Genomic DNA, 12,934 nt, shown 5'->3' with positions numbered 1-12,934 from the left:
TTCCTCAAACTGCCTAAAATCAGTTCATAGTTTTTGAATGTGAGACTTTAAGAAGTTGTATGTTGATTCTGTAATGTGAGCTTTCTTTCCTTTGTGACCATCTTCTACATTTTCTCTGTTACCTTTATCCATTTAGACCAATTAATGCAGTATCTCTTTGTATTTTTTATCTCTGTTACTTATTTGTGTTTTCTGTATGTGTTTTTCTTTTCACTTTTTCTTCCTCTCTCTCATTCTCTGTGGTGAAATTACATTCTTAAATCACTAAGCAATTCGTGGTGTTATTCACATGTGTTACCCTGCTGACACCTCCTACATTCCTTGTGTATGCACACAGATCTACGCATGCATACATAACACATGGATAGACACAGGTATTGATTTATCTCTCACCCCAACTTGGAAACACATCAAGATACTCAGTGACCTCGCTGATAGGCGCACAGGGCCCCACGTTTTGTTTTTGCTACAGAAATTGAACAACCTTGGATTTTAAATATTGCGTCCTTTTAAATATGTGAAAAAATTGTTTGCCAAGCACAAATGCAACTGTAGGTGTAATTCCAAGGTGGTAGTGTATTGTAGACGTGTAGGGGTCTGATCAGCAGTGACAGCGGGTGTGGAGGTGGTTCTGGGATGCCAGAAACTGTTGTTGTCTCCTAGAGGTGTCGGTTTAATTCTATAAAAGGTCTGCGGAGGAAAGTGTAAGAAAAATTCACCCCGCAAGGAGCCTTACCATCAGATGAATCTTTTCATTTTTGTTGGTTGAGAATGCATTTTTGTTGTTCTATGCCTGTTTGGTAAATGGGTGGAAAGAGTGAGGTCACTTTTAGATATTTTTAGGTCAGCAATAATGGAGTTATATAAAAGCAAGGATGGACAGGTGGAATTCCCTAAAATAGACGATGCAGGAAGTGGTAGGCATTCTCCAGATGTATCAGTTTAGAGGATACAACAGCCGCACTCAGACTAAGATCCTCAAACAGGATTAGATTAGCCATGAAAATAATAATAATAATAATAAAAAAAGAATTTATATATATTTTTTTCTTTTGGGGGATGTAGCATTCATTCCAATATTTATTTTTTTGTGGGTCTCTACTAGCTCTGTCCTTTTAGTTGCTAAATACACCACTAAGTTCACTATCCATTTGTTGACTCTGTGTGTCTTCCATTTCATGCCAGGCAGGCAGTGTACAGTTCATCAGAGCTGTTTTGCGGCCTGTGACAGGCAGGGCTCTGCATGGCAGAATAATAACTCTCTATGTGACTTTGAGTATCTGTGCTTTTACTATTAGCAAATGTATATATAGCCAGTTAAAGATACAGAAAAAGACAATACTGCTTCACAACTAATTGCAGATATTGTCCTTTTGATGTCTTGTGAAGGTTTCTTTAATAACAGCATGGCCAGTAAGTTCAAATTACACATATTAGTAAATATACATGCTAAAATAAATAAATAAATAAATAGGCATGCCATTCATCTGAAAACCTCAACCATTTCCCATTTTATTCATTGGTGGCAGAATGTCTTTTTTATCACTACATGGTAGAGCACCATGAAGCATTTTCCAAAACCAGTGGTTTGGTGCAATCAGATGTGATGGTACCTTGGGGGCTGAATAGTCAGCTGTGATTTTGTATCTGCTCACTCATGACAGTAGGGGAGGGAAAGGGAAAGAAAGGTCAGAGAGGGTCAGTGCAACACATACACACACACACACACACACACACACACACACACACACACACACATACACACGCACACACACACACACGCACACACACACACACACACACACACACACACACACACACACACACACACTGTAAATACTGTAGAGGTTTGCCTGTCTCCTCCGCTCTCTCTCTCTCTCTCTCTCTCTCTCTCTCTCTCTCTCTCTCTCTCTCTCTCTCTCTCTCTCTCTCTCACACACACACACGCACACACACATTTGTTGCAGTGAGCGTCTTGTTGGCACAGTACACATTAAACACCTTTGTTGCAAGTGTAGGGAGTCGAGACTGGCCTAGCCTTCCAGCTGAGAAGATCTCACTTTACAACTAAATAGCTGACTCTAGCATGTCTTCTTTTTTTGTACATATTTACTGCTGGACCATTTGACATAATATTTTCTAGTATTTACAGTAATCCGGTTGGAATGAATCGAAGCTTTTCAACCTTTTAAGCTGTCCGTATGTAACCAAATGGCTTTTACCCATATGAACGTGCAGTCATATAATTACAGTGATTTCTTTTATTCTCGCCATATTACTAATATGAAGGACATATAATGTTGATGTGTTTTTCCCAGCGTGTAACCACAAAAAATAAGTTTATAACTAAATGCATGCACGTTATATACAAACACGACATTACTGTGTATTTTAACCCCAACACAAAGATTCATGCACACACATACAGTATTACCACCCAGTTCCCCAAATAATCAGCTTTGGGACTTGACCAGCTGGCCCCTTGTTGAAGGGAACTCTGGGATTTTCCAGAATACCATGACATTAAATAGTGAAACACTACAACACATTTGGCTTTAAAGGGATATTTCAACTTTATTACGGTATTCCCTCTAGAATATTCCCACCATGATGTGTAGAAACTGTAAGAGCATAGAAATGTTTCTGTTTAGGGCTCAAGAAGAGAATGATGAACATTTTTACTTTTCACAACAGCAAGAGTATTTCTAGTTACTATCATGAATTTTGGCTGCCTTTTTTGGCAAAGTTCCAGGGGCCTTCTGGTGTGCATGCTGGCACACTCGAGCACCTACCATGAAAAAGAGGCACCATCATGTTAACAGCTAAACTTTGTCTTTCCCAACTGCAGAAGGGTACACTGCTAAGCAAGCTGAAAATAGACAGGTTTTCTTTGTATTAGCTGGCTCAACAAAGTAGTAAGTAAGTAAATTAGATCCCAAAGTTATAGTTACAATGGTGAATCTGAAATTTATTTGTTAACCAAGGTATTTTTTTATGTTATTGTCCTCTGCGCAATATGGACTGATCAACCTCTGAGGACTTGGTCACAGGGCTGGAAAAAAAAAAATGTTGTAAATTTGGAAGTTGGTTTTCTGTCGCTTCTGAGAAGTGGTTAGCAATGTTTTATAGCAAGAATGTCCTGGGTTTGAATCCAGCTTGGGCTGTTCTGTGTGGAGTTTGCATGTTTTCCCTGTGTCTGCTCGGGTTCAGTCTGAAAACTCTGGCCTCCTCTCATAGTCCAAAAACATACACGTTAGTTTAACCGGTAATTCTAAATTGGCCATATGTGTGAATGCAAGTGTGAATGGTTGTTTGTGTCTCTGTGTTAGCCCTGCAATAGACTGGTGGCTTGCCCACAATCTGAAGTTGGATCAGTTGTTAAGAAAATGGCTAGATTTACTTCTACAACTTACAATAAATACATTAAATACATTAAAATATGTATCAGTTGTGGAACAGATGTGGAACATCAGCACAGTGCAGACCAATCAGAAATATTTATTCTGTTCATCTACTGAATGCATGTTAATTCCCCTGTCAAACACACATTTGCACTGCTGTAATTGTATTACTTCCATTTACGGCAACTCAACAGGCTTGCAAATATAATTTTCTAAAGTTGGCACGTTTTTTTTTTTTTTTTTTTTTTTTTTTTTTTTAACCTGTCCCGTTTGGTTCTTTTGCCATCAGAATTATTGTCTAAAGGCGAAGAAAGATGCCCAACGGATTTACTTTACCAAATGGACCATCCCAGCCTTGCCGTAATGGTCCATTTGATTTACCTTTTATTGTTTATTTTATTTTATTTTATTTTTTTTTACTTGCTAGATACGGGACAGGGGAAAAGAAAAGGGAGAAAGAAAGAGGGGGGAAAAAAACAAAACAAAACAAAACAAAAAACAGCGGTGAAGAGGGACGGGGATAAAGGGCAAAAAACAAAAACCAACAAAATAAGCAGACAAAAAATACATATATCGATCACCTGGATCACCTGTTGAGAAAGAAAAAAGAAAACAAGCAGAAGAAAACGAGAGTAATAGAGTTGGCACGTTTTACTGTTGAATTAATTTTAAAACTGAAAATAACCTCCACCTGAACAGGTGAGGTACAACATACATTACTGCTGGAGTCATGTGAAAAGAGAATATTCTGGCTTTAGTCTCACCATAGCTCCCTAACCCATTAATCTTTTTTTCATATTACACCCCCAGGTCTGCTACAGGTTCCATAGAGGAAGAAACCTGTCTTAACTGATGCACTGGTAGCTCCAACGGGTTGCTCAGGTTGACTGTTCATTCAGGAGAGGACAAACAATCTGGGAGATAGTGTCAACATCATTAGTTGTTCAACTCTCACGGTGAAACTCCTTGCTGTCAGGTAAGAAAAAGAAGCTGACAACATCATCATGACTCTGTAGAAAGAGCGGGCAGGTCTGACAGATGTTTCCTTATGGCACTGTGCTGTCTAAAAGACACAGTTAAGTATCCAACTGTCAAGCGACCTTCAAGCACCACAAATGGACTCCAGTGTAGGGAGGAATAAGGAATAACAGAGCTTCTTCTTTCTGCTGTTTTGATACAAATAAAACAACCTACATTGCCTTTCATAGTTTACTAACTACTTGAGTAGTTATCTGCCCTCAAACAAAGTTATACATTTCAAATTCTCTGGCCTCTCTTTGACCCCGAAACATGGAGCTCTTGTTTGGGCTTATAAAGAAGGAAAGTGCACAAAAAATGTACACACACACACTCACACTGACATGCACATACGCACACATACACAACCCCCTGGGCATCGTTAAGCCCTGCTTAGCAGCTCAGTGAGGCTGGCAGGCAGGGCTGCTGATATTCTCCCTCTATTTTGGCTGCTCCCCTCTGCATGCTGCTCCAAATCCTACTGCTCTCTTTTCACACTTTTTATCTCCTAACTCAGGACCTACAGAATATATACTTTATATTAAAAAGTGTATGTAGAGGCTGAGGAAAAACTTATTCCTAGTGAAGACTGAAGAGAAAAAAGGGCTCAAGGATCTACTGTAAGATGAGCTGTTGCATAAACACTAAATAAAGACAGTACTTTGATTTATGGTCTTGGTATTGGTGTAAGTCTTACAATGCAGTAAGACTAAAAGTGAAACAAAAAAGGAAAGCAACAACACTGTATGTTGAAAAAATATAACCTATGCAAGACTTGATTTCACAGCAATCATTATATATGTCTGTTATTTATCCTGTGTTTACAGGTGAAGCTTGGTGAAGCAAATGATCAAAGGATGGAGGGGAGCAAAACTTTGAAGTTCAGAGAGATTTTCCAAAGTCTGAAGTACTCTGAGGAGACAGAAGGAGGTGGGAGCTACGGCATTGTCCTCCAAACTACCAGGGCTAATGCACAAGAAGAAATTAGCAACCAGCCACACTTTGAGAAATACTTTCACAGCATTCTCTCTGGTGAGGTTTTTACTATTGTTCTTACTCTTCTTGAGCTAATCTGAAGGCCACATAAAGTTTTGAGGTCTGCACTGACTTTACAGGCACACAGTGAGCCTCAGCATCCACTGACCCCGCTCTGTGATGGCCTACCACTTGGTGGCTGAGTAGATGTCATTCCCAATCGCTTCCAGAGCAGATGCAAAGCAAGAGTGGTCAGGCCGTAGTGCAGGTGAGTCCTTCTGGCTGCATACAGGGAACGAATGCTGGGAGAAGTGGCCAGATGCATAATGTGGTATGAATATAAAACATGTGTATTATGTAATACATACAAGTTATTGTGTACCATGTTCTATAAAGCAGTCAGAAGCAGTAGATGGTAAAAGATTCTTTACCTTTCATTGTGAAGGTGCTTTTTGTTGTTTGTTTGTTTCTTCATTTGTTTTTACCCTTAAATTTTGGGAGGCTTCAGTTCACCTCAACTTCATGCAGTCTAAGTCACAGGACACAGTGTCTTTGGTCTGATTATAGAAAAGTCAGCTTGGAGGATAAATGAGGGTGCTTTAGAATTCTGATTATTTTAAAAATCAGAGCTACCATTTTGGAGTTACATAACACAACCCCCACTCCCTCACCCCTCGGTATTTTGGTATATTTTTACTATGGATTTTCTCCATTTCCCAGAGGCACACCCAGCTCCCCTATCCTCTTTTATCTGTTTCATCCTTTTTGTCTTTTCCAGTCTACCCCCTCTTTCCCTCTCTTCTCAGTCAGTCTTAGCCCACATCAGTCCATGCAGTTTTCTGTCACTTTGCTTTCCTCTCCCACAGCTTTTTCTCCAATACATCCTATGTTATACTCTTACTCTCTTTCTCTTTACTTTGTTCTGGTGGTAAACTTTCTCACTTGTTTTCCCTTCCTACACTTCATTGTCATATCACCACACTTCAAAAGTGGTCCTCCAAAGATTCTATTAAAAAAAATAACCATAAGCAATGTCTCAAAACCTCTGTGTTTCTGCAATCAGTTAAGAATTTAAAATTATGAAAGCAAGACCAAAGATATAGAAATTCAATTACTTCTGAAAGAAATGGGAAATGTAAAAAGTAAATGACTTCTAAATCGCACCCCATTGTTTGAGCTTTGCATAGACATGTAGCCTTCAGAAGTATAGATGATGTAGGCTCACTCACACACACACACACACACACACACACACACACACACACACACACACACACACACACACACACACACACACACACACACACACACACACACACACACACATACACACAGAATCCAGGGTAATCCAATCAATTGTAAGTGGCGTTAACAAAAGGCTGCCGTCTCTCTTTCATTTCATGTCCATCTCTTATCTCTGTTCCTTTTGTACATTTCCACCAAAATACAATGTACACAATTTATCAGCTGCTACCTGAGGGTCAGATTTTCTGATATAGAAACACACAGAAAATCTTGCCCACTAACAGAGTCATGTGCAATCATATATTTGAACATTATATCAGTGACAAAACGTGTGTTCATGACTGAATGCTGCTGTTTAAACAATATGAAGTCAGAGGCGCTAGCATTACAGTACCCATAGGACAAGTTCTTTCTTTCTTTCTTTTAATTTGCTGTTAGCTTTTAGGCATGTAGAATTATCCAGGCATGTTTGAGAGAGAATAAGCTGCATTCAGGCAAACATTAATGTAATGCATTGGCGTGAATGCAACCTTTAAATCACAGGCAATCATCTGACAACAGTTAAAAATGTATCCAGGAACAGGAAGCAGTGCACGGAACAGGAAGTGCTGCCCCGGATATCAGTTATCCATTATCCAGACATCCACTGTCTTCATCAGAAGCCCCAAAGCTTTAACTGTTATGCCCACAGGCTGCGTTTTCAGACAATTGCCACTGGGTTCCCATACTGCAGTATTAATAGCATTGATCCATCTACGGAACAACAATAAGACAACAAAAATGTGTTCAGCAAACCTCTTATACGTATATATTCCCATATCCCATCATGGGTGTGTTTTATGTTTATATTGTACAAACTTAAAAATAACCAATGCCAGTTTTAAAAACGTGAGTAGATTAAAGATTAAATGTGAATGAAGTTCTGAAAATGATTCAGTTGAATTTTATTTCATTTATACAGTGCCAAATCATAACAACAGTCACCTCAAGGTGCTTTATATTGTAAGGTAGACCCTACAATAATACAAAACACAAAAAAAACAAAAAAAAATGATGCTGCTTCTTTTCTTTTGCCATGCCAGACAGATGAAATACTGCAGTGTGGAAGTGATAGCGAACAGAAAGCAACAAATCACTCTCAAATGAGCTTCAAAAGGGTAAATGAGATAACAGAGAGTCGCCTCTTGAAATTGCATCACAGCGTTACACTGGAATAGGGGTGAAAATTGTGTCGACCCTAATTTTATGTTTCCATTATTGCTTATTGGGGGTGTAGCCCATGAATACCTTTGACCACAGAAGAATCAATTGACCTGGGAAAGAATGCTGACTGTTCTCTTCCCCACGACGACAAAAACCAGATGTCAGCAGGTGTTAGTGGGGTTATGTCCAATATGGAAGGGGATTATGGCAACACCATCAATACAGCATGTGCCATGGTCTTGGTTTCCTGACTTGTTTTTCAATTACTAATTATTAATTTGAATTTTGGGTAACTACATTGACACAGACCTTAAATAAGAGCACAGTTAAATGGAACTGCAGAGACTGCTATTAGCATTTTCATTTATTATGAATAATATCTGCATTAATAGAAGATTCATTCCAACCCACTAACCAAGTTAATATTCTAACGATTGGTAATGGGAAACATTTATGGCTTTGCTCCAGCTAGTGTCAGTCACATGTGGGATTGGATCACAAAGGTTCACTAGAATATTCACATTTGTACTGCTTCCGTTCTACTACCACCAACTAAGACAGAAACAAGTATCAACCCCTTGGTTACACATGTACACGTAATGCTAAATCTGAATGTTTCAGGAATGAGCCCCTATAGAGCAGAAATAAACTTGCTGGCATGCGTAGATGCATATAAATGAGGTAATATGAAAGACGTTCCCTGGAGAATTACCATATATTACTCCTGCTTTCCTGTTACATAAAAAAATGAAATAAATTGTATACGTGTAGACTTAAATATCTATATTTGATATATATGTTCTAGACTCGAAAATGGCTGTTGAATTAAAATGTCTTTAATATAACCTAAACAGCTGGTAAGATTTATATATATTAAAAAAAAAACATAAACGAAGCACAATAAAAAGAAAAGAAAAAACTGAACCAACCAAACAGAAAAAAATTACTGATTACCAATCAACTTCAAAAGCCTGTTTAATGCCTATATCCCCCCCCCTTTTTTTTTCAAAGTGAGGCATATGAGCATTAAATACACTACACAAAATATACATTTTTTTTTACCAGCAGAAATGGGGTTAGAGCCAGAGCTCTTCAGTGACTGTGGTGTCTTGCAGTTAATAATAACACTGTATTTTGCATTTGTACTTATATGAATAAAATGCTTTTACAACAAATCTTTCTGAGAAGAAGTAACCCATGAAATTTTCTTTAAAATACAAATTTGACAAGGTATGTGGTTGTGCTATTCAGACTAGAGACTCCCCCTAGTGCAACTGACTACAATTTGTCACACTTTGGGATTTTACTTATATCCAGGGTGTCCCTCATTTTCACAAGGGACCAATATTTTTCCATACCTTGCAGAAATGATTCTTTGTGCGTCTATGCAGTATAAAATGCTAGTAATTAAGGGCACTATAGCCAGGTCAGGGGCAATCTTTCTCAGCAGAATCACTTCCTACCTTGCTATTAAAAAAGAAAAAGAAAAGAAAAAGAAAAAAAATCGTTTGTCTTACAGTTTTGCATATTTTAGCCAACCTTGCATTGCTAGAAATGAGAAAGAAGGAGAATGGCTGTATTTTATTCCAGTTGACTGCAAGTTATTTCATAAAATGATGTTAAAATATCTGTTCTTTAAAATTCAATTCAATTCAATTTTATTTATACAGCGCCAAATCACAACAAAAGTCGCCTCAAGGCGCTTTATATTGTACAGTAGATAGCACAATAATAAATACAGAGAAAAACCCAACAATCATATCATATGACCCCCTATGAGCAAGCACTTTGGCGACAGTGGGAAGGAAAAACTCCCTTTTAACAGGAAGAAACCTCCGGCAGAACCAGGCTCAGGGAGGGGCGGCCATCTGCTGCGACCGGTAAAAAAGGAAAATAAAATATAGATCGTGTATCACCAGATAACTTCTTTGAGAAGCATGATTAAACCATTTACTCGTCATATCTGTGGATAAAGCAGAGGTACAATGTCACTTTAAAGGAGGACATATATACTCCGCTGGTGTTGCTCTCTGATGCCTGCATACACAGATGGTTTTGTGAATATGCTGCCTGCCAGGAAAGAGCTGGCACAGCTGGTAGACACTGCAGAGGTTCTCTAAATAACATCTTGTAGATGGGCTCACTTGATCTTCATAGTGTAACGATGCAAAAATAAATCAGTTTTGGTTGATAGCTCGTTTATTACCCTCAAATTTACATCCTTTGGCAAGGACTGGCTTTATAATTAATCCAGTAGTTGAACAAACTGTTAGGGATCAAATTTAAAAAAAAAAGTTATTTCAGAAGCCAAAATCTGGCAGCATTTTTCATATTAAACTTAATACGTATTACATATAAAGTGAGAGTTATTACAGTATCCTCTAAGGTGAAAACACTAAATGTCTATTGTGTTGAATGTCTGGTTTATTGACCATGCCAAGGATTCCTGAAGGTCAACACCATAAGAAATCTCATGGTTGATGTTGTCTGTGCCATGGTCATAACACATTACAGTACTCATATTTTATGTGAAGAGCAAGAATTTGGGAGGCAAAACAATTTTTTTATTTAAAAAGCTGACATTACATTGCTAGCTTGTTTCATCAGGCCTCATGATTTACCTGTCAGGGGAGCAATTGCACAGCTGGCAACACTACAGTGGAGCTGGGAGAGCAGCTTGCAGCCAGACATATAGGATAGCAATAAAAAGAGACGTAAAAAAAGACCTGATGGCTTTATGTGTCTTTCATGTACTGCAGGCACTGTGGCCAAAAAATGCTGAAGCGACAGATTTCTGGTTGTACACTGATAAAACCTTATAAATGTCAATGGTTTTTGAAGCAGACAATCGCAAATTTATAAGACTCATAATATGGTAATTTTTTTGTGAAATATATACAATTTGAAAATAATTAAAATATATTAAAAATAACATCATATAAAAAAATTGAAGAACGGAAAAAAAAATTAAAGTTGTCTCCTCCTTCCACAAAGTGATGGAGTACTCATTCTAAAAAAACTGTATAATGCACAATAGAATCAAGTTTTAACACGCTTTTTGCAAATCTTTAGGGACCTGTGCCTGATATCCAGCTAATACTTACATAAAAGAAGTGCGTTATAAGTTTGTTGTTCCATATGCAATCCTTTCCCCCAGAATAAATCATAAAAACATCACAATCCACAATACTTAAAACTATTTACACTGCAGTTATTTCTTATTCCCTAATTCTAGTGTATCACTTGGTAAGTTTTTGAAGGTAAATATAATTACATCATAATTTGAGCGAAAATACACAAATTCCAAAGTGCTAGCTTTTTAATTTGAAGTCCTCTTATTGCATAAAAGAATCTCATAAAGATCAGTATTCAAATTTTCATAAGACATCATAAAGGCAGTATCTTTGCTTTACATCCACAGTTCTTTGGAACGTCAGTTTAAAAAAGTCTACTTTCTGTAGTCCATTGCCTGTTTACAAAGTATATATGCATTTTATTGGCTGGGAAAGTACTGCATTAGATGAGTTGAGACTTTAACTGTAACATAATGAATATCACGTCATGTACTGCTTGAATTTCTTGTGTTTTCCTCTCTCACATACAGCATACACAACTAGTAAACATGAGGAGAGGGAAATTAGAACTTCAAAGAAGTATAGGCTGGTAGAGATTGAAAGAAAGAGAGCAGAACCTCCTTCTGTGGCACAAAGCACCCCTGGTAGTTGCCTCATCTACTTAGTTCCAGCACTATGACAGCTCTGTTAGATATTTCTGTGTGGGAAGGTGTTTATGTATATTTGGGTTTATTTTAGTGAACAGTTATGGGCAGTTATGGGAATCGAGGACTGACTCTTGTAGAGAATCAGTTCCCAGTAGTCAAATTCTGAGGCATTGATCTGCCTGAGTATCAATACCGCTTACGGGTTCTACTTGCACTTGAGCTACAATCAGCTGATTTCAGTTAGTGTGTCAGAGTAGGGCAATAGCAGAGCAGTCTACAGCGTGGATATGGACATATTTTTATTCCACAAAAGGACGGTGCAGCATTATTCTGCTAACACAGCTTAGGCTCTTTGCAAGCATGTGTACAGACGGCATGCTAATGCTAAGCTAGCCAAGAATCCATACTAATATTAAAGCTGAGGAAATGCTAATCCCAGCACGGCAGCCAGATCCTGAACTTCTACAGGTAACACAAAACTAATGTAAAGAGTAGTATAATTAATTACTTTTTCCTGAGAGTAATTAAATAACATAATTGAACTGATAAGAAATTGAATTGATAAGTGATATCGATAATGGAACTGGAATCACTAAATTCTTACTAATTCCCAACCCTATGTACATGTATATACAGCAGGTTCCCTTAAATGCCATTTACAGTCTGGTAGCTAAATGCTGTTTATCCTGGTGAGGCAGCTCTCGCTCACCATTTGGGGGGAAGAGGCTTTTAACCAGTGGTACACAGACAGGCCCTGTTCCTAACAACACACATTTTAAGCTCTGTAAACCCTCCATTCCTAAAAAGAGGTGAAGGAAAGAAAAAAGGAGGAGGGGAGGAAATCACTAGGAAAATTCAAAAATAGAGAAAGAGAGATGTAACAACCTAAAAAACAAAGACAAAAATAAATAAACATATAAGAAGACAGAAAGGGGTGGGGGAAATGCAAGAGAACACAATTTCGGTTTTGTGATTCATTTCAAGAGAAAGAAGACATAAAAGAATCATACAGCAAAGTAGTGCAAAGTAGCAAGGAGGGGGGAAGTCACTGAGTTGGTGACAGCTTTATTAAGGGTTTTGTGACTCTGCCAGTGGTAATATCCACACAAACTCACACAGAAGCACAGACTGCCAGACAGGGAATACTAGTGCACAGGAAGTGTGATGTCAGTTGACCCCAATACAAACAAAGACCCACCAGTGTCAAATACATTCACGCGCACACACTCACACACAAACACACACACACACTCACACACAAACACACACACACACTCACACACACCCTTGGGGCACTTGGCAGAGCCTGAGCTTCAAACTGCAAACAGCCTGATACAGGAAACGACTAATTACAATTAGCACGCTTAGACAC

Source organism: Pelmatolapia mariae, linkage group LG7 (assembly GCF_036321145.2).
Source record: "Pelmatolapia mariae isolate MD_Pm_ZW linkage group LG7, Pm_UMD_F_2, whole genome shotgun sequence".
NCBI lineage: Eukaryota > Metazoa > Chordata > Actinopteri > Cichliformes > Cichlidae > Pelmatolapia > Pelmatolapia mariae.
Note: the sequence above shows the minus strand (reverse complement) of the source record.